Consider the following 23,010-nt stretch of genomic DNA (forward strand, 5'->3'; position numbering starts at 1 on the left):
TAGAGAAAAGGAACCAACCCTAACTTACGCATGTTTAGAACTCCATACACCTATAATTGCAATATCAAATATCCCTAGCACATACATGTATTATCACCTGCGAAATAAGAATACATCAATAGAAAATCAGAACATCTAATCTAATCTAACAAGATGATAATTGAAACTCAATACTTGATTCTCATTCATTCTGAGCCCACCAAAATCTGATGTGGACAATCTAATTATAGAGTTGAGAAGCACTGACATGGACATGGGACACGACACGGACACAGGGACCTCCAAAACTCAAAATCATCAGGACACAGACACGTTTATATATACACTTATTAAATAATTTTTATACATTAAAATCATAGTGTTATGATATATGAAATACATTAATCACATAATTATATGATAAAAACTCAATTTTATGTTGTTAGATGAGTCCACATGTAAAAAAAATTAACTATTATGCTAATTTTCATGACACACTAAATTACCCAACTAGTAAAATAGAGTATGGAATTTTACACGTGTGTTGTATCGGTGTCCCACGCACGTCGGACGTGGACACGGCACCAAATGTATCCGCGGTTCACAGCTATATAGTATTGGGAAATACAACTTTCTCCTTGATTCTAGCCCCACACAATTAACTTTAGTACCGGGTTACACCCCAATTACATCTCCCACTTAACCCATTTTCTCATAACGCAACTTTTTCTCATAACCCGACTTTTCTCTGTATGTAACTGACGATCCCGACCAAATAACAAACTACAGCAGCCTCGGAATTTCAGAACTGCTATCTTTGTTTTTCACAACCCCTGTTTGATTTGATCTCTGTTCTTGAACCTGAGTAATTTCGTGTCTGTTATTGTTCTCCTTGAAGAATCAAATAAACAATCACCGTAAACAGGTTTGGCAACTCTCTCATCACCGTTTTTAATCTCTGTGAATTCATCATGGTTATTAATTTTGGTTTTTAATCTCTCACAGATTTAGGTTAGGAAATTTCGAATTCTGCATGTGATTATTATCAATTTTGTGCGTTGTTTTTTGAGGCAAGAGTAAGTGTTTTTAAATTGCTCTTGTGTTTACTGTAATCAAAATCAAATTTAAGATTAACAATCAAAGTTTGGTTCTTGACCTCTCCCAGATTTAGGGTTCAAAAATTTAGGATTCTGATTCAAAATTTTCTACGCATTTTTATTTTGGGTGAATTTAGGATTCAGATCAGTATGAGACCTTTGATTACATTATATTTTCAGGAGGGAAGTGGTTTCTTAAGAACATAATCTATTTCGAGAATCGCGAAGTCTGAGTATTGGAGAAGTGGCTGATTAGAGAAACGTTTCTTAATGTAAGTTTCCTTCAATTAGTTGTTGATTGAAGTGGCAGAATTATTTGTTGTCGCAAGTTCTTATGTTTTATGAACAGTTATAAAGCAAGCGTGTGTGTGCTTGAACTATCTGTTACAGTAATGCTCTTCAATTTATGACATCAGTGATCCAGCCATCCAGGATTCTCAAGGGTCGACTCAATCGTCTGGTATGAGCCAAATACTTTAATGAAACATTATTTTTTCTCTTCTTTTCAATTCAGATCTTATGAAAAAACAGTGTTTATAACAAAGCTTTGTGCTTCTGTATCAATGTATGGCTGACTCCGTTTCAGTTTTTGTTGTACATATGTGTATGCAATGTGAAGAGAAAGCACATTCTTCATGCTCATATCATTCCCTTGATTTATCTAACGATGTCTACCTTTCAAGTAAGCTCATTTACTTCTTTTACCGTGTTAAAGATGTTGATTCTGATTGGTCTATTTGTTGATATTTCTCACATTCCTTCTTATTTTGCTCCTATGTGTTATCTTTGTTGTCTATTTTTTGATATTTTGTTGGAATTATTACTTAGTTTCTTACCACGTTAGATGAATTATATATTGGCACCAGTAGAGTTCACCAGCATCTGAAAATTCTGAACCGTTATGGCGTTGAATTTTGTACACCGATGACAAGCTACGACACTGCACTTACCAGTTCTGTTGATATCCACTGAAGCCCCAAGTAAGAACCCGAAAACTCTACATGTTTTATCTCTTTTTATTTAAGTTATGCTTAAGAATCATGATGGGAAAGAGTATGTTTGTTCAATAGGTAAAAAAGAGTTTCCTTAGTTGTCTTTTATCTCAGTGTTGTTGAGTTTGTTGGTATAGCCGTATAGAAAATTTAATGGCAGATCCACATGGATATGATTGAAGAGGTAACATTGGTGGGGATATTAATTTCATAATCTTCACAGTAATATAGCTCATCGAAAACTTCTAATAATATACAAAAGAGGTTTTCCACAAATTTCTAAGAAGTTCCCCAATTAGAATCTTGGATTAGACAGATTAATAGGTCCAAGTTTTGGTGTACTAGAAAAAACTTTTGTAGGAATCATAATAATCTTTTACTGCGATTCAATGTAAGAGCTACACATCAACGTATTCTGAACACTATTATACACTATGAAATATTAATGTTTACACATTTTTGACGGGTGGGAAAGATACTCAGCTAAAATCAAAAACAAAAACAAAAACACTGACATACATCTTCATTGTATGGATATAGTGTAAGTTCTTGGCATTGGTAAATCTACTTTTAGTTGCTTCACAGCTTCATGTTCCTAGGTGTATTACACTAATGGGCCACTTTAATTTTCTCCAGATTAAGATATCTGGATTTGAATGTTACTGTTTGGTTTAGCATGATTATGCTTACAACTTCCATATGCTAAATTCGCGAAGGACTTTGATTAACTTCTAAAGTAGTGCAAGATTAAACATATTTGGGTGAAATGTAATTTGATTACATTATATTTTCAGGAGGGAAGTGGTTTCTTCAGAACATAATCTATTTTGAGAATCGCAAAGTCTCAGGTTTGGACAAGTGGGTAATTAGATTAACGTTTCTTATTCAGTGGTACTATTGGGCTTGCCCAAAATGCAGGCTAGGATCAGGCATGGATTCTTGGATGAGAAGAAGTGGTGCTTCAGATGCAAATGGCAGGTCAAGGCAGTGATACCTAGGTAAAAATTAATGTGTATTATTGGACTTTAACATGTTATTGCTATTACAACGTCTAAAAGCTATGTTCTACATGTACATATTAAACCTTGAGGTAGAAGATCACAGTTGTGGACCAGCTGTTTTCTTAGCTTTTGGAGAAACTGTCGAGCAGATCATCGGAATGAGAGTTAGGAAGCTTATGGACAATTCGGAGGAAATGGCAAAGGTAAAAGAATAGACACATCATCCAATCACTTAATTGTTAAACATGGGTTTGTAACTTTGTATATCATTCACCTTAACACTCTTCATGGCACAGGAAAATGAAGCCGATAATGTACCTAAAACACCGAAAATGTGAACGGTAAAAACATGCGTATCCACATCAAAATTAATTTTAAAACTTATGGTTACAAAATCTTCGCAATCAATAGAATTTATGATGTGGACATGGACCTGGAAAACCAATATATGCTGCAACAACTAGCACAAGTAAACAATGACAAGCAAAGAAACAACAATGTACGTGACAAGGAAAACAGCACAATCCAGAAGGAGGGACAATCATATTTCCACTAATTGCAGATGAAAGAAATCGATGACAAAGAAACCAGCAAGATTGTCAGTAAGGATACAGAGAGTACAATCCAGATGGAAGAACAGCAAGTAAATGAGACATCAGCCAAGGATGCTTCTCCACAAGCACGCACCACCACCAGGGTGAGGAAACCAATTATTAGGGTTTAGTTGGATTATTAGTCAACTTAGATTTTGCTTTCAGTATTTTCAACTTCCAACAAACTTGAGAGGGTTTTTTCACTCTTTCATTCTCATGAAATAAATGTGCATGATATTACTTGGCTGAAAATAAAGATACTTCCTTATGATTTGTTTTTGATAGTCTATTTTTAATGTATTTCCAACAGCTGTAGCAACAGCCAGGTACAAAATTAGGCAACACACAAAATTGAATAGCGAATGACGAGGTCCGGTGCAAAAAAAATCGCAGCAGCAGAGAAGTACAAAATTGAATAACAAACGACGAGATAACTACCCGGTGCGGAGCACGGGTTACTTCCTTACAAAAAGAAGAAGCGAAACGGAAAATTAAAAATTAAGTTTTGATAAAGACTTTCGTTGTAAAATAAGCCCGTGGTGTTATTGGACGAATTATTGGTGGTGTGAATAAACAGGATGATTTTATTAGATGAATAATACTCTAGTGGGGCCAAAATCTGTAAGAAGAGAGCTTTGTTCAGCTTTTAACCACAACAGAGAAAATTCACCTGAAATCATATTATTAATTACTCTCTCTGTTTCTGAAAGACCGTCCTCTATTCCATTTTGGTATGTTTCAAAAATGTGTCCAGCTTCTGTTTATAGTCATATTTTTCCAATGAACTCTCTAACATACCCTTAAGTTTTTTATATTCATAATTTCTATTTTAATGAGACCCAATCTAAAATATTAATGAAATCTGTATAATTAAGGGAAAAAATATATCCTTTTGAACACAATATATGTATGGTTCCAAATGAAATTCTGATATGTTTTAGTTTCCTTTTTTTTATTTTATATTTACAATCCCAATACAATTTTTGATAGTTTTTACTACTAACATATTTATTGAAATAAATTAGACAAATAATTAAGGGTGAGAATGTAAACTACCATAGTCTCCTTAATATCTTGACAAAGTCAAACCGGCCTGTCTTTTGAAAACGGAGGGAGTAATAATTATGTCTTCACATACGAAGTAAGTTAATGGTGGGCTTTTAATAAAGAAAAAACATAAAATAGGCTAGAAATTTTTTCCCCAAACTTTAATAATATGCTCCAAGGATATTCACGAAATATCAGGGAAATAAAGAGTATATTTTTAACGGGGGAAAGTATTTGTAGCCCGTTTTGTTTTATTTTTATATCCAAAACCCACCATTAAAATACCTGATATCTATAACCCATAATTATCTATTTGTAATATTAGATTACAACTGTGAAAAAAATCAAAATATCCTAAAATCAAAATTTAAATTAGGAGAATAATCTAGATATTATGTTTTTAAAAATTTATTATTTACAAATGTGAAAAAATCAAAATATCCTAAAATTAAACAGAATCCTTAAATTTCGTCGTGAAAATATTTTCAGTCAAATATTATCCATCCATCTTTGGTCCAACATTCAACATTGTTTATCACGCATTTAATGCGGTTTTCATGTAAGCAATCGCAAGCCGATGAAAAACCCCATTATCACTTACGAGTTACGATCATCATGGTGGAGCATACTACTAGCATCATCATATCAAGGAGAATAACATTTATCACTGAGTTTAATATCAAAGTCCTTTTCAAGATAAGCCATATAAATATTTTGTTAAGGTTCACCTGTTCAACTTTAGTTACTTAACGATTTTATCTATGATCATTAACTTGTACCATCATCATTTAAGTACTGCGATTGCTGTGAAAAACTGAGTTCTCACATATCAAGAAAGATTGAGTTTTCACATATCATTATTGTGATAGATGAATAAATCATGGCTTAGTGTGATGTGAAATCTGATGTTTTCCATCTTCATTATTCTGAAAGGTGTATTTATCACATATAAATGAAAATTTTGGTTGGTGGTAATTGTGAAAATTCCAGTTATCAAAAGTTTGGATAATTGTAGCTATCACCGGTGTCTCCTTGTTTGCAAGGTGATAACTTTCACTCCAAAATCTACTTGATACCTTCTATAGTATTTCTATGAAATTACCACAAAAAACAAAACAGAGACAAAAAGATATACATCAAAAATTGTGAAAAGAAAAGAAGAAAACAAACACAAAGCATGAATTATACATATACATGACAACTGATTTGATTGATAACCTTTAAACTACTTCTGCCTTGAATCTTCTTAATTATCTGGTTATTTAGAGTCACTGATACATTGCGGGTATAAGAGGACTTTTTCTGTGAGGACATGACTACTTTTGCTGTAATCATAGAAAAATTTAGCTAGGGCTGGACGAATATCTTGTTAGAAAAAAGAAAGTGGTAGCTTGATCTTTAAATTTCCCAATTAATGGAAATAACTTTACCTGGCCGAAAATTATGGGAGTTTAATAGGCGGAAAATATGGTAACAAATTTCATTGACCAAGACTTTTTTTTTAATGTTTATATTAATAATTCGTCACTAACTAAGGTTAATTCAGTCATACACAAAATGTGAAATTCAATCTAAACTTTAAATTTTAACCGTAGGTCGTGTCATTTGGACTACACATATATACAATCTTAATGACGAGTTTCTAAAAGAGAGAGGATATAAATTTAGGTTTCTCAGAACTTTCCACTATTTTTAACTTTCTTCGTTAACCAAATAAACTTGTGTGTGTTCTTAAATGGGATATTTTGGCTTTCAGTCACAAGAAAGTGACCAAAATTACATTTGGATCACCAAAGTATTTTAATTAGAGTTTGGGTCAGATGACGTGGTTGACCGCGTTGACAGCTAGAAAAGTTAGTTAAAAATGAAATGACCTATTAAAATTTGTGTTTTGACTTGTTTACTAACTTTGCCCGTTATTGAATCTCAACAGCCGTGAGATTACATCTTAGAACCCTAAATTTTTTTGCAAACGCCTCATTCGGCATCAAAATCCAATAAACCTTTATACCTTCTCCACCGCCATCAATAGCCAAAACACCCATATAGTTAAGTTATCATCGATTCTTTATTCTCTTTATTCTCTAACCTATCAATGGTTTGCCTGAAATGAGAAATCTTCCCTTCAACAGATCAAGAACACTAATCACATGAATACAATATAATCAAACCCTAGAAAAAAGAAAACGAAAAAAATTTAACAAAATGATTTCGTGAAGAAATTGATTAAGAAGAGGAAGGACAATATAATTTAATCTTGGATTGATAAATTTCGGAAAATTATGATCGGATAAATTATGAGTTTTCCTTTGGGGGAATAATGAGGTCGAGAAGAGATATGGTTAATGTAAAGAATATGGTGATGAATTTTCTTCTTCACGAGCAATATAAAATTACATTTCTCTTCACTTCTTCTAAGGTTAGTTAAATCCTACTGGCGACGACTTTTGAATATCTACAATTTTCTCCTCTTCCATGTGTACCATCATTCCTTCTTTTTAATTAAGATTAGATTCTTCTTCATGAACAAAGAAAAAAATTTGTGTAACGATTTGTGATTTAAAGAATAGTTCCATCGTTCATGTGCAGGTAAGACGGTTCACTTGTGAAATGTACGAATTTCTTATAAAGTGTATGTATGGAAGGATTTAACTATGAATTGACAATGATATATACATAATAATTATCCATTCGTGAGATTTTTTTTTTTTTCATTAATGAAAATTCGAGATTACAATGAATTTAAGATCGAAAATAAGAGAATACAAAGTAACAAGAACATACCGTAAAAGTACAATACCGAGAAATCCGATAAGAGAAAGAGAAGGATTATCGGAGTAAGACAAATAAAAGTATGAATAAGATCCGATTAAATCGGAAGAAAGATGGTTTTTTTCAGAATTAACTTCCAACCATTTAATTTGATTTTCTTCTATAGAAAGATGTGCTCCCAAAGTAGGAGTGATTTGCTCAAATCTCTTGTAACTAGTGATGAAACTTCTGTCGTCAAAAAGATCATCTATGGAGATTTCGTCGCCGGATAAGCTGATGATGAAGATTCCGATGAAGATTCCGTCGCCGGAGACAACCAAGATAAAGATTTCTTCGTTGGAGAGCATGGAGAGCATCACTATTGATCTTAAAACCCAACCTAATAACCAAAAATCGCCATTAAAGCGAAGATAAACCTCAAAAGAATAGATAAAACCACCATAATGGTGTAGATAAGTAAGAAACATGATAAAAACTACACTAAACTACTAGCTAACCTAGAAAACAAGGAATAAAAAAAAAATCTGCTCAGATCTAGTCCAAAAATGGACCAGATCTGAGCAGAGAGGGATTGTTCTTGATGGTTTTGTTGGAGAAGAAGTGAGAGAGATGAGGAGAGAGAAAATAAAAGGGATGTTAATTCTTTTTAATATTAATCCATTCGTGAGATTCAAACTATTGTATTCATTTTCAATTGATCATTCATGTAAATATATATAATGTCTGTGAAGTGTTTGGAGGAACTGATGGCGTTAGTAATAACTCAGGGTGTTAAGTGAATAGGAATTAATTTAAAAGAGAAAATAATTTCTTAACTGTCAAGACGGTGGACTTGTGACCCAAACTCTAATTAAAATATTTTGGTGACCCCAATGCAACTTTGGTCACTTTCTTACGATCCAAAGTTAAAATATCCCTTCTTAAATTCAGTCATTAGCCAAGTCATTATTAGATCGGAGAAAATATTATATCATTTGGTGTGTATTTGTAAAGAACCCACGATCGACGGATATGAATAACTTTTGTAAATTTGTCAGTCTATTGGGCGCCTTTGGCATTCCCGTAGCCTTTTGTAAATTTGTCAGTCTATTGGGCTCCTTTGGCATTCCCATAGCCTTTTGTAGATTTGTCAGCCGACCGGGTGCCTTTGGCATTCCCGTAGCCTTTTGTAAATTTGTCAGCCTATTGGGCGCCTTTGGCATTCCCATGGCCTTTTGTAGATTTGTCAGCCGACCAGGTGCTTTTGGCATTGCCGTAGACTTTTGTAAATTTACATACCGTTGTTGACAACTTACTCTTTATTATTCAGGGCGGGTTCTTATACATTGACCGATTTATGCGTAGAACTTTTTCAACCATTCGCCATTGATGAGCGTTTTGACTTTAGTTCCATTCATTCTCTTAATCTTGTCGTATCCACTGTCTGCCACTTTTCTTATCTTGAACGGGCCTTCCCAGTTTGCAGCAAACTTCCCAACGCTGGCGTTCATTTGTACATGAGGGGCGATTTTTAAGACCAACTCATTTACCTTTCACGCTTTGGTTGTAATAACTAGCCGTGCGCTTCCTGTAAGCTTATGCGAATCGTTCCGCTCGTGCTCTTCTTTCTTCTATCATGTCTAAGTGGGCAAAACGACTTATTTCTTCTGGTGTGGTGTGACTAGACATTGCCACTCTTGCTGACGGAATCGCTATTTCTGCTGGCAGTATCTTTCCCATAGACTAGTGAATAAGGCGACGCTCCTGTAGAGTTGCGTTTCGAGATTCTATATGCCCATAATGCGAGTGGTAATTGTTCATGACATTCTCGGTGGTGATCAAGCACTGTTCTGCTCAAAATCCGGATGAGTATCTTATTCGTTGCTTCTGCCTGCCCGTTACCCTGGGGGTAGTAGGGGGTTGATGTGTGCAGCCTTGTGTTGTATTGGCGGAGCAGATCTATTATATCATTGTTTACGAACGACTTGGCATTGTCCGCTCTAATTATCATAGGCGCGTCGAACCTGTATATGATATGTTCCTTGATGAACGCAGCCACGGTTGGTCCGACGTAGTCTTTGAGGGGTATTGCCTCGACCCACTTTGATGCATACTCGGTAGATGTTATTATGTATTGGTGGTGCTTTGAAGACATCGGGTTGATGGGCCCTATAAGGTCTAGTCCCCAGCTATGGAATGACCATGGTGTTATTATGCTGTGTAATTAAGTGTGCGGCTCCCGAATCAGGGTTACATGCATCTGGCAGCTTAGGCATTTTCGGACGTGCTCTGCAGTATCACTTTTCATGGTTGGCCAATAGAATCCGCCTTCGTAGAGTTGTAGAAACAACTTCCGCATCTCATGGTGCTCAGCTTCATGAGACCGAGTCATCACTTCCTTCGCTTCTTAGTCAGATAAGCACCGTAGTGCGGCGTTACTGTAGCTTTTGCGATAAAGGACACCCTCGTGCATGAAGAAACACTCTCCCTTCTTTTGGATATTTAGGGCCTCCTGTCTTTCGTTGGGTAGCTTCCCATGTTGGATGAAATCTATGTAGGGTTGCCTCCAATCTGCCTTTTAACTGTGCAGACTTCTGCAGGTTGTGGTGGAGCTTGGCAGTCCGCACAACCATCTTGGCGAGCTGCTGCTTGCGCTGACATGCTTGGCCAATATATTCCCAACCTCTGAAGTTTTCTGTAAAGATGAACGACGTCGGTTAGCCCGCATGTCTCAGCGTGCAGCCTTTGGAGTATGCTTTTCGCTTCCCTTTTATTTACACACCTTGCGAGGGATCCTCCGGCGGATCGATAGTACAAGGCTCCTTGGATTATCACGAATTGTTTTAAGGCTTGGGTAGGCATTACGCGGTCTTCATCCATCCAAGTTAGGTCTTCAATATACACTCGTCTCCAATCATCTGCTTCCTGAAAGGCTATGTCTTCTTTCCAGGTGTTAGGCAACTCTTTTCTTCTCACTGTGACTGTACCCTCTTCTTCGCCATTTAGTTGCATCTTGCTCGCCAGTGCTGCTAGAGCATCTGCCTGTCGTTTTCCGCTTATGCATGTATGATCTAATGTTGACCCTGTCTGGTTCATCAGATCCTGGGCCTCCGCTCGATAGGGCGCTAGGTGCGGCTCTTTGACGTGGAAATCGCCATTCACCTGATTTGTCACTAGTTTTGAGTCGCCTTTTACTTCTATCCTCCCTAGATTGAGATCCTTTGCTATCCTGAGTCCCAGGATTAGTGCTTCATATTCTGCAACATTATTACTGCACGGGAAATCCAATTTGAACAAATATGAGAGTAAGTTGCCATGTGGGGCTTCAAAAGCTACTCCCGCCCCTCCAACGGTGCCATATGACGATATGTCAAAGAACGTGGTCCAAGGTTTGTCGATATCTGTGGCTGCTACTTCTCTAGGTATATATTCATGCACCTCATCATCTCCCTCTCCTGGGAACATGGCTATCATGTCGGTTATCGCATGTTCCCTTACCGCGTTTGGTCGCTGATATTTGAGCTCGAACTCCGACAATTGTAGCAACCATCGATCGGTTCATCTTGTTAGGACGGGTTTCGAAGCTGGGTAAGCTATGGGGTTCGCCACGGCTACCACAATGATCTCGTGTGTCAGGAGATAAGGGCGTAGCTTCTGTGTCACATATATGAAGTCCAGACATGTTTTCTCTATGCGCGGATATCTCAATTCCGCGTCTCGCAGGACTCGGCTAACGTAATAGATAGGTGACAACTCTTTTCCTCCCATGTCTTGTGCGAGAATCGCGCCTATCACCGAGATGGTAAATTTCGTATAGAGATAGAGGGGAACCCCTCGTCGGGGGTCTGAGGACCTTAGGGATGATAAGGAACAGTTTCTCGAACGCGGCGCACTACACTTCTCCCCACACAAAGTATACGTCTTTCTTTAGTAAAGGAAGAAACACAGTCATTAACTGCACTAAACTAGGTACGAAGCGTCGTATGTATGATATCCGTCCTATGAAGGCTTATAGTTCTTTTGAGCTTGCCGGCGGTGCCATAGTTGTGATCCCCTCATCTTTGCTTGGATCCACTTGGATTCCTTAATTGGTCACTATAAAGCCTAGGAACTTTCCTGATGTTACCCCAAAGGCACATTTGAGGGGGTTCATTTTGAGCTTGAATTTCCTGCATCTCTCAAAGGTTGTCTTCAAGTGAGATGTGTGATCTTCGGCTTCTTGTGTTTTGACCACAATGTCATCAACATATACTTCTACCGTTTGGTGTAATAGGTCGTGGAATATGGAAGTCATGGCGCGCTGATATGTAGCGCCAACGTTCTTTAGGCCGAAAGGCATCACTACATAGCAGAAATTTCTGTATGGGGTTTGAAAGGCAGTCTTCTTTGCGTCCGACGGATCCATCTTTATTTGATTGTACCCACTGAAGCCGTCCATGAAGGAGAATCGCTTCTTTCCTCCTGTTGCGTCTAGCGTCATATCGATGTTTGACAGCGAGAAGTCATCCTTTGGGCACGCTCGGTTTAGGTCTCTACAATCCACACAGCACCTGATCTTTTCGTTCTTTTTTACCAAGGGCACGATGTTAGCTAGCCAAGTCGGGTGCTGGATGGGCTTGATGAACTTGGACTTAAGCAATCGTTCCACCTCTTCTTTTATCGCGAGAGATGTGGCCCTAGGGAATTCCCTGCATCTTTGCTTTACAAGCTTGAACTCGGGTGACACTCTGAGATTGTGGGCCACAAGGTTGCTATCTAACCCCGGCATTTCGTCATAGTCGAAGGCAAAGACATGCTTGTGGTCTCTGAGTAACGCGATCAACACTTCTCTCTCTTCTTCATCCAATTTCTTACTTATCATGATGGGGCGCTTATCTTCTTCTGTTCCTATGTTGATTTCCGCCATCCCGTCCATAGTAAGGTCTCCAGGCGTTCGCTCTTCCGCGGCCTTAGGGGTTGCGTCTATGAGTTGGTCTCGCATCTCCTCATCATCAACTGCGTTGTAAGGTAGTTCCGCCAGACTTCGCTTGGCGTCTTCAGAGGGAGTCTCCACTTCGTTTATCGTCGTATCAGTGCAATCTTGCACATCCGCGGGTTCTGCCTCAGCTGATTGCTATAAGCGGTAAACATGCCCTCCATCTGGCTTAGAGAAGCGCTGGAACCTGGGTTGCTCTTCTTGTTTTCTCTTCTTTTCGGTGGGAAACACCATTCTGGATGGGCTAAACACGGACTTATTCGGTTCCGGCTTTTCCTCCTCGCCCCACTTAGGGAGTGGGGTGAGTCGCGCTTCGGTCACTTCATCTGCCTCATTCGGTTTGTCGTAGAAGACCGCACCCGCCATGTATGCTTCTTTTGGGTCGAAAGGGTTGCTCGTAGAATGGATACGGTATTTCCTTTCTCCTATATTGGTTTTAACACGCTGGTGATACATCGACGCCACCACCTTATGGTTAAGTAGTCATCCCCTTCCAAGAAGTACATGGGACGTGGTGTCATCTTCTAATACATAGAATGGTGTGAGTGCTCGGATAGGGCCGACTTTCATGACTAAGTTGACGATTCCAATGGATGTTTGGGTATGACCTCTGAATCTCTTTACTGTTGTAGTTCGCATTCTGATTGCAGACCGTTGTACTCCCAAGATGTCCAGCGTGTGTATGGAAGTTAAATTCAAAGACGCGCCTCCATCTACAAAAGCTCTCTTCAGTGGATGTTTGTTGATGTGCACTGTTAAGTACAAAGGCCTGAGGTGTTCTCCCGGATAGCAGATGTCTTCATCTGTAAATACGATCGCCTCCTTAGGGAGAGGGCCATAGGACCTTCCTGTTGTGATAGACGCTATATCCTTTGACGCTTCTTTAATTTGATCTTCGTTGAAGCCGAGAGAGTCGAAAAACTGTTGGGCTAATACTGTTTGGGCGAACTTACTGGATACGCCATCTGTGTTCGTGAATGCAAGGTTTTCCATTTCGACCTCACACGCCTGTTCCTCGTCATCATCCCAAGGTCTCCAGATATCTCCACTCGGGTCATGAGAGAGCATCACGACTTGATGTTGAATCGCCTCACCGCCTTCAGGCTTACTTATTTCGATTTCGCCTATTTCCAACTTTCTATGGAACATTCTTCGGAGGTTGTAGTAGTCAGTTGTGGGGTGATGTATGATACGATGGAAGTGACAGTACCTAGCGTCGCTCTTATCCATGATGATGGGATACGTCTTTGTTGGAGGCAACTGGGTTTCTTTGTTTGCTATCCATTGCTCTAACATACCCATAATCTGTTCTTTACTGCAAGGTAGGGGCGGAGGGAGCGTTTGTGTGCTCCAACCTTCTCGGTTATTTTTCGCGCGAGTGTTCCTAAGAACGGTTGATACGGTGTTGACTGTATTGCGCCAGGCATAGTCTGATTAGTGCTCCTCGACACAATCAACGATTCTTGCCGCCACTTCTTCCAACTCGACGAATGTCGGGAATCGGAAGTTGACCAGGATTTTCTTAAAAGATGGTGTTATTCCGCGTACGTAGATCTCCGCTAGCGCTTCTTCTTTGACGTCCTCGTGGAAGTCTAAAGTGAGGAGACGAAACCTGGTGATGTATTTTCTTATTTCTTCACCAAGGCGCTGGTTGCACTTGCTCAAATCTATAGTAGTGACCTGTCTTTTTGCTGAATAAAACTTTCTAAGGAAGAGAGTGGACATGGTCGACCACGAGCTTATGCTTCTTGACTTTAGGTTGTCATACCAAGTGAACGTCGTGTCAGTTAGCGATTTTGGAAACTCCCTCAAACATAGCTTCCCATTAGTTGCGTGATCATTCATTGCAGATAGGAATCGTCTAAGATGCTCCCGCGCATTTCCTTGACCATTGTAAACCTTGAATTTCGGCGAAGTATAATCTTCTGGGTACTGATATTCTGTGATTTAGGAGGAGTACGGGCTAGCCGTGAAATCGTAGTTGTTCTGCTTCACGGCTCTGTAGTTCGTCTCCAAGTACTTGGCTATCGCCTATTGTGTCATAACTGTAGGTTCTTCTTCTTTTTCTCCTGAATCCTCCGTTGCTCCCTTGGTATTCTGCTCAGCGCTGGCTACCTTTAGAAGTTTCCTCAACTCTTTCTCTCTGCGGACGTGGTCCTCTAGTTCTTTTTGCATCTCCTTCAGAGAAGGATGTGTAGGTGGCGTGTTATCGCCTCCCTGCTGTTTGTTTTTCTCGTGTGGAGCGTACAATCTTCTTACCTGCGTGATTTCATCCCTACTCTCTCGCCTCTCTGGGTTAAGTGGTGGGTCATTTGGTTGATTCTCTACCACGCTTGAGTTAGCGCCTCCTAGGTGTGTCATGGTGAGCTAGGCACGAGCCTCCGGGTGTGGTCGCCAAATGTTGAGGTGTGATTTTAGTTTTGGTTCTACCATCCTAGTCTCATCAAGTGACCTCACTTTACTAGGAATGGTAAGAGAGAGAGAGTTGTCTTTCCATTGTACCTTGTCCTTCCTTATATAGACTTTCCCAAAAGTCCCTCTTTTTGTGACATCATGACACATGTCCTAATACTTTTTAATTACTTCTAATGCCATTCCTTAATACAACCTCCTCCTTATCTCTTAATTCCTCCTGTGTCCCTCCTATCTTATGGATATTTTCTTATTGAACTTGGGTCTAGTCCCCAAGTCCCCACGTCTCATACTAGGCTTACCTCTTGGGGGGTATCCTAAACCCGTTAAAGGATATTATTTTTCATGTATCAACAATTCATAATCCCCCAATTAATTTCCATATCACCCAATTATGTTTTCTTTTCCCGTCCTGACTAACCTGTTAAGGGGTGTCCTAAGTGAAAAGTCGAGGGTACCCAAATATACCACAATCTTTTATTTTGATCGCAACTTATACAAGACCCACTGTGTATAAACCTCTTGGAGATACAATCACTCAAGGAATATTTCAACACAGTGTCCACTTGATATAGGGTTAGTTGATAACGCAATTTTGTGTCTAATTTGTCCTCAATGTTTCGTATTGTTGGTACTCGATTTTGTACTAATTTTGGCGTTTTATGTGTTTGTAGGTATTTTTGGGCAATAAATATTTTTGGGAAATTCGGCTCGAAAAGTTGCTAAAGGCACCCGGAGGACGCATGTTATTCGGAGTCTCAGTTTTGGATAAGGGGCACCTTAATTTATAAGGGGTACCTTCGTTACTGTTCACATCCCAGTGCTATCGGCACCCCTATTCTGGATAGGGGGCGTCCTTCTTCTTCACCTGGTTTTGGCGGGAAAATGGAGTTTGTAGCTACGTAACTTTCAGGGAAAGATTGGACGTGAGTTTTGCCGAGTTTCTCTCGGTTTTGACTTGGAATGACACTGTTTTACTAAAACAGGAAAGGTATAAGAATTATTGTCAGAAGAAAAAAAAAACAGAGCACGAGATATACTCGGGATTCTGTTGGATGAGTTTTACTTGTTTGGAGCGTGTAGAAATCTTCCTGGCACGAGTTAGAGTCGATCTTGTACGAGAACATAGCATGTTGGGTGTGTGTCGACATCAGCAGACACTTGAAGAAGGAATAAAATCATCGCAGAGAAGGAAATTATCCCGTGGAGAATAAAACAATAATGGAGAAGATACATGAATTAAACTCGAGTTATTTTGATCCTGTGAGTATATATAGGGTGCTGGGGACTCATAGAAGGTGGATGGAGAGTTGGGGAAGAGAATAGAGAGCTACAGAGAAGAGATTGGACGAGTTACAAAAATATTTTTCTGCTGCTGTAGAACACGAAGAACAGACTGCCAAAGACAGTCGTTTTCCAACAGTGACAACGACGCTTAGCCGTGGGTCGTATAGCTACAGCGGTTGCGACACATAGTGACAGTCGTAGAAGCTACAACGTCAGTAACAGTTTATTGTTGTATCTGTAACAATTATAACTGTTACAAAGGCCCTGTTTTATACCTTTTCTCCTTGTAAACACCTTTTTGAGCAATGAAAAATTCCTTTGAGTGTGTTTTCACCATGCGGAGCTAGACCCCATCACTGGGACAACGGAGGAAGCAACTTTTCATGATTGTGGTAAATGAATTAATTCTTTTATTGACTTTTTGCATAGATTTAATTGTTTTATGATTTCTATTAATTATTTGTTATTTTGTTAGATGCCACATGCTTAGTTCTAAATACTTCAGATGCGTCATGCTTTTAACTTACAAATAATATTTTACGAAATCTATTTTTGGCAAAGAACTAGAGTCACAACTTCTTTTGTTTGATCTATATTGTCTAGAGTTAATGACTGAACCATAACAATATGAAAACTAGTGGAATCCCGCGTCTCGGCGTCTCTTCATCTTGTGACAAATTGTGTATATATTTTTTTCTTTATTTTCTTTATTAAGTCCTAAAACAAATTCTCAACAAATTTGAGTGAACGAATCTTCTTACTACAACTCAATCGAAAATCACATCAATTTTTGGCGCCGCCGACGCGGATTTGTTTATAGATTTGTTTTTAGGTTTTATTTTATTTGTTCTTTTTTACGCGTTTTGGTATTTTTGTTTGCTTTCAGATTTGGAGCTAAGTTTAAGAAAAAGAGAAAGTGTTGAAAAGAAAGGCAAAGTCCAAACAGGAAAGAAAAGAGAAATCTAAAAGGAGTGAAGAAGATTTTGTAAATAATTTTATTTTATTTTTTTAGAAACTGTAATTAGGGTTATATTTTTGTAATATTTTTATTTTTGGACCTTTTTTATTTTTGGACTTTATTTTTGGACATTGGACATTAATTTTTTTTTAAACCCTACGGAAGGGTAGTTTCAAATATAAACTGCACAGGGAAGGATGTCGATTACGATATCGCCTCGGCCCCTCGGGTTCGTACATGACATAGGAGTCGTGGCCCGAGTCGACTTCAATGGTTCATCCCCCGTCTGGATGGGAGGTAAGAATTCTAAACACCCGTGAATCCCCTGTCAGCGGGTTTACTGGATGATTTTGTGTGCTTATATGTTGAGGACCTGAAATCGGATTTAATTTTCTAGTAAAGGGAAAGGCCTGGCCAAATCAAGATAAGGACTCGGATTTCATCACCGTTTCCTTCTTGACCGCCTTAGGAACACGTGACCTACGCGAACCTAAGCCTTAAAATTTGGACTAGAACGAGACCGATAGGGTAACGAACTTAATATGAAAGTCATTCGAAAAATATTGGTTACTCTTTTAAGCATACTTCGAAGTTCATGATGGTTTCTGTGAGTTGAATGCGTGACTGCGCCGCCTTGTAATACGGTGAGGCCTTGGGTATCAAAGCTCTACACAGCTTCCCTCGCTTCTATTCAACTTACTTTGACTCGGATTGATTCCATAGGGGTTTGCTCAAATTATAACGAATTCCCTTTCGAAGGATTAGAAGCTGGTATAGAAACAATCTAAGTTGAGGAATCATGCTTTTTGTTTGCTAGATAAAATAGGCTTGTTGTGGTCGAGTCAGCCTTCTTTGTGTTTGTTTAGAATTCCCTTGCGGTTAGGATGTCGAACTGGTATTATAATAGCCAATACAATGAGTATCCGACTGAGCATCTTGGACATTATCCTTTTTATGACCATGGTGTGAATAGTGATTGGGAACGCGAAACTTTTGAAGGTTATGGTCCATACCATTGTGAGCCCAATTACTATCCATATACCCACAGGTCATACGAGCAAAACAATCCTTCTATTTCTCTAGAAGAGTCTCTCAAGAGTTTCAATGAGTCAACACGGAAGTTATTTATGAAAGAGACTTATAATATTCTTCTCCCAGAAGAGTCCGTAGAGCGGTCAACTAAGATATCTCTAGAAGAGACCCTTAAGCAATTTACTGAGAGTACAAATAGGATTGTGGAAAAACTTGCTCAGGATAGTCTTAATTTCCAGTGTAGTTTTCCCAATACCACCCTCGAAAATAAGGATAGTTTTTATTCACCTAATAAAGATGACGAGGATAGAATTGGAGACACTATTTTAGATGAGGTTCAATCTCTTTCATGTTATTATGATGAGGATAGTGTTGATGGAGAATCATACTTATGTAGGAATAGTGATCAGGAAATGGGACCTCCAATTGAGCTTTACAATGATAATATTATTTCTAGTTCAAATCCAAATAATTTTAATAATTATTCACCTATTCAAAAGGACGAGGATTTGACTAGAGATACCCTCATTTTAGACGATGTAGTATTTCCTGTTTACAAAGCCGATACTGATTTAGAGGAACGAGTTTATTCTGAGAATAATGTTTTAGAGTCTAGCGATTTAGAAACAATAGTATTAGACGAAGAAGATGAACTCGTAGAGATGAGTGAGGATGAACCTGACTTAGAAGAATCAATTGACCATTTCCAGGAATCTGATGACCTAGAAATTAGGGAAGTTGTAACTAGTCTTTCTAGAGACACAAAAAACTCTAAGTTTGGGGGTGATTATCATTCTCCATGTGCTTTAACTCTTAGAAAGTTCCCTCGTGTAGGACTTGACATTTGTGCCTCAACCATCTTACAAGATTATCTTCATACACGTTTTACCGAACCTAGTAATGTCCAAAAAGAAGCTTAGTTGTTAGAAACCCATCCTCTGGTTGATGTGGATAACCCAGGCTATGATACCAAGATTGACTTTGTTTTCCCACCAAAAAATTTTCTTCTAATTGTGGGAACATATGATTTTCAGATGTGTCGGTTATTAAGTTTTGAGGCTAAACCTAATTACTTTAGGATATTAGGGTCGACACATTTTCTTAAGAATGACCATTATTATGGTCAACTTTGTGAGTCAAATATAATTGACTTAGAGGATCCCCAATTATTCAGGTTGTTGTTATGTGCTTATAAGTTCTTAGTTGGGTTTTTCCAGACTCTAATACCTGAACCGGATCTTAGCTTTGAGGAAATCCAACCGATGAAAACCTTTTATTTAGACCCTTTTATAGAACCTGAACCTGAACCACAACTAGATGTAATTGTCTTAAGCAAGGGTATGTTCGGTATCTTCTTGGTCTATTGCAGTTTCCTCTTCTTGTGGGTAACACTTTTTGATCCAGATGACCCACAGTTATTCCGGCTACTACTATATGATTCTACGTGGTGACTAATCCTTTCTTAGTCTGGCTGAAGACTTTAAACTTAGCACTTCTTGGGAGGTAACCCAATATTCATGCGACACGGTAATATCTTTCCTTATCTCTTTTGCTTCATTGGTAAAAGTTTCTCCTTGTTCATGCTTTTAATTTCATCTTTAGAACATTGAGGACAATGTTAGATTTAAGTTTGGGGGTATGGGAGAAACTTCTTAGTTGCAATAAATAAGCTCCATAGACTAGAAATTTATGCTTATTAAGGTTGGCACTAACTAATCTAAGTGGATGGAAGCATTTTGGTTGTAGGAGTTGAGGAACCAATCTGATTAGATGGAAACATCTAAAGAGTCTATTCATAAAAGCACTGATCTCAGGTGTTAGAAAAAGAAAACATGGTAGTTTCGCCATATCCTTGTGATGGAAACATCAAAAGAATCCTGATCACTTCTTTTTATTTTTCTTTTTACCATTGTTAGGGTGAAATAGAGTGACTAAGATAAAAAAAAATTGAAAAATAAAATAAAAATTGATTGAGACCAGACCACCAGACCAGCCAGAATAAATACAATAAAGTCGATCACTGGTACCCTTGTATATGCCAGCTGAGTTGACCTAGTGTTAGGATTATCGACCACTGGTTCCCTTGTATATGCCAGTGTGTTGATACTAGTCCAGACCAGTATCTCAGTCCATTAGGATAGGTTCACCTTAGTCAACATCATCCACGTTTTTCTACATCCATCTTCTTAATCTATCCATGTGATTGGTTGACTCCAGTTTATGATGTCCAGAAACTATCTGAGTAGAGCTCTGTCACTTTATATGAATTTTAGTATGCTTGAGTGCAAACTCGTGTACAACAATTGGAATTTCGCATCAGGGTACTTCCTCCTGTAGTCAATAAGTATGCCAACCAAGGAGATTCTTTAATGCCTTCCAAGGTTCTGCATAGATAGATAGGGTCTGGAATAAAGGTTTTGTGGGTATACCTCTGGTAAACCCTCCCGAGATTAACTCAGTTTTATTTTTTTATTAGTTTTGCTCGAGGACTAGCAAATAATAAGTTTGGGGGTATTTGATAAACGCATTTTTGTGTCTAATTTTTCCTCAACGTTTCGTATTGTTGGTACTCGATTTTGTACTAATTTTGGCGTTTTGTGTGTTTGTAGGTATTTTTGGGCAATAAATATTTTGGGAAATTCGGCTCGAAAAGTTGCTAAAGGCACCCGGAGGACGCATGTTATTCAGACGCTCAGTTTTGGATAAGGGGAACCTTAATTTATAAGGGGTACCTTCGTTACTGTTCACATCACAGTGCTATCGACACCCCTATTCTGGATAGGGGGCGTCCTTCTTCTTCACCTGGTTTTGGCGGGAAAATGGAGTTTGTAGCTGCGTAACTTTCAGAGCAAGATTGGACGTGAGTTTTGCCGAGTTTCTCTCGGTTTTGACTTGGAATGACACTGTTTTACTAAAACAGGAAAGGTATAAGAATTACCGTTGGAAGAAAAAAAAAACAAAAAAACAGAGCACGAGATATACTCGGGATTCTGTTGGATGAGTTTTACTTGTTTTGGAGCTTGTAGAAATCTTCGTGGCACGAGTTAGAGTCGATCTTGTACGAGAACATAGCATGTTGGGTGTGTGTCGACATCAGCAGACACTTAAAGGAGGAATAAAATCTTCGCGGAGAAGGAAATTATCCCGTGGAGAATAAAAACAATAATGGAGAAGATACAAGAATTAAACTCGAGTTATGTTGATCCTGTGAGTATATATAGGGTGCTGGGGACTCATAGAAGGGGGATGGAGAGTTGGGGAAGAGAATAGAGAGCTACAGAGAAGAGATTGGACGAGTTGCAGAGAATATTTTTCTGCTGCTGTAGAACACGAAGAACACGAAGAACAGACTGCCAAAGACAGTCGTTTTCCAACAGTGACAACGACGCTTAGCCGTGGGTCGTATAGCTACAGCGATTGCGATACATAGTGATAGTCGTAGAAGCTAAAACGTCAGTAACAGTTTATTGTTGTATCTGTAACAATTATAACTGTTACAAAGGCCCTGTTTTATACCTTTTCTCCTTGTAAACACCTTTTTGAGCAATGAAAAATTCCTTTGAGTGTGTTTTCACCATGCGGAGCTAGACCCCATCACTGGGACAACGGAGGAAGCAACTTTTCATGATTGTGGTAAATGAATTAATTCTTTTATTGACTTTTTGCATAGATTTAATTGTTTTATGATTTCTATTAATTATTTATTATTTTGTTAGATGTCGCATGCTTGGTTCTACTTCAGATGCGTCATGCTTTTAACTTACAAATAATATTTTACGAAATCTATTTTTGGCAAAGAACTAGAGTCACAACTTCTTTTGTTTGAGCTATATTGTCTAGAGTTAATGACTGAACCATAACAATATGAAAACTAGTGGAATCCCGTGTCTCAGCGTCTCTTCATCTTGTGACAAATTGTGTATATATTTTTTTCCTTATTTTCTTTATTAAGTCTTAAAACAAATTCTCAACAAATCTGAGTGAACGAATCTTCTTACTACAACATTAGTCCGAACTGGTCTAACTCGTGAATTAAATATCAAAGGTGTTAGAGAATGGCTCGGTTGAACCCACCAAGCGTTGGTATGTCAAGTTTAGTTGTCATATTTTAGTGAATCAAAACTCATGTTAAGAGTCGCTTGATTATCTACTAGAGTCAACTTCGTACAGGTTAGCTTGAAAGTATTAGGATATGAGACATTACAAGTATTGCGAAGTCTTGAAGTTTTGAAGAAGCAAGGAGCTACAACGGAAACAATCATTCTTCCACTTGAGGTTAGTGATATTTAACTTGAACTGTTTCATTCCCTAACGTATCTTTCAAGTCGTGCATTTTGAAAACATAACTGCGAAGCATATTTGAACTTTAGATAGACATAGTATTAAGGAATACAATACGAGGTTTATTGCTTAACCATTAAACTTTGTAGATAAGACATCTCCATAATCATTTGAATTTTATTGTGATTTTGTATGGGTATGAGGTGAGGATTTCATCCTAGGGAACAATGTTTACATGTGTTCTAAGGAAGTAAGTTCATAAACTTGTTTGTGAACCGAAAAGGAAATTGCCAGGTGTTATTGGTTTTGTTATTCATTGCATATCTTATAAACAACCAATATGTGTGATTGAGTATAACCGCCCACAACTTGTTTGTGTTCTTGGTAGAACTATTCACAAAGGCCTGACTTATGTATTGGTATGACTTTTATTAGTGAAACCGATCTTAAGTAATCACCTGAGATGGTATGATCGGGTTTGTGTTTTGTCTGACCAAATATGGGAAAGAGGAACCGATCCTATTAAGAGGTGCAGTACATCACAAAGGGGAACCGATCCTTGTATGGGGTGCAACTAGGTTTATAGCAGAAAGGGGAACCGATCC

General features: G+C 38.3%; 1 long non-coding RNA gene across 11 annotated transcripts; it reads left to right on the top strand.

Moving 5' to 3' along the window:
• The first annotated feature begins 641 nt into the window (after window positions 1-641).
• On the top strand, window positions 642-4,346 carry LOC113281559. Of its 11 annotated transcripts, none has more exons than XR_003326245.1 (7): window positions 642-904; window positions 1,257-1,348; window positions 1,493-2,056; window positions 2,863-3,066; window positions 3,163-3,272; window positions 3,366-3,766; window positions 3,973-4,346. It is a non-coding gene; the product is annotated as an uncharacterized LOC113281559 (long non-coding RNA). The 11 variants fall into 11 exon arrangements; XR_003326250.1 differs by lacking the exon at window positions 3,973-4,346 and adding an exon at window positions 985-1,055 and having other exon boundaries at window positions 1,467-2,056; window positions 3,366-3,930; XR_003326251.1 differs by lacking the exon at window positions 3,973-4,346 and adding an exon at window positions 985-1,055 and having other exon boundaries at window positions 3,366-3,930.
• Window positions 4,347-23,010: the final 18,664 nt, after the last annotated feature.

The sequence above is a fragment of the Papaver somniferum genome, chromosome 1, assembly GCF_003573695.1.
Source record: "Papaver somniferum cultivar HN1 chromosome 1, ASM357369v1, whole genome shotgun sequence".
Taxonomy (NCBI): domain Eukaryota; kingdom Viridiplantae; phylum Streptophyta; class Magnoliopsida; order Ranunculales; family Papaveraceae; genus Papaver; species Papaver somniferum.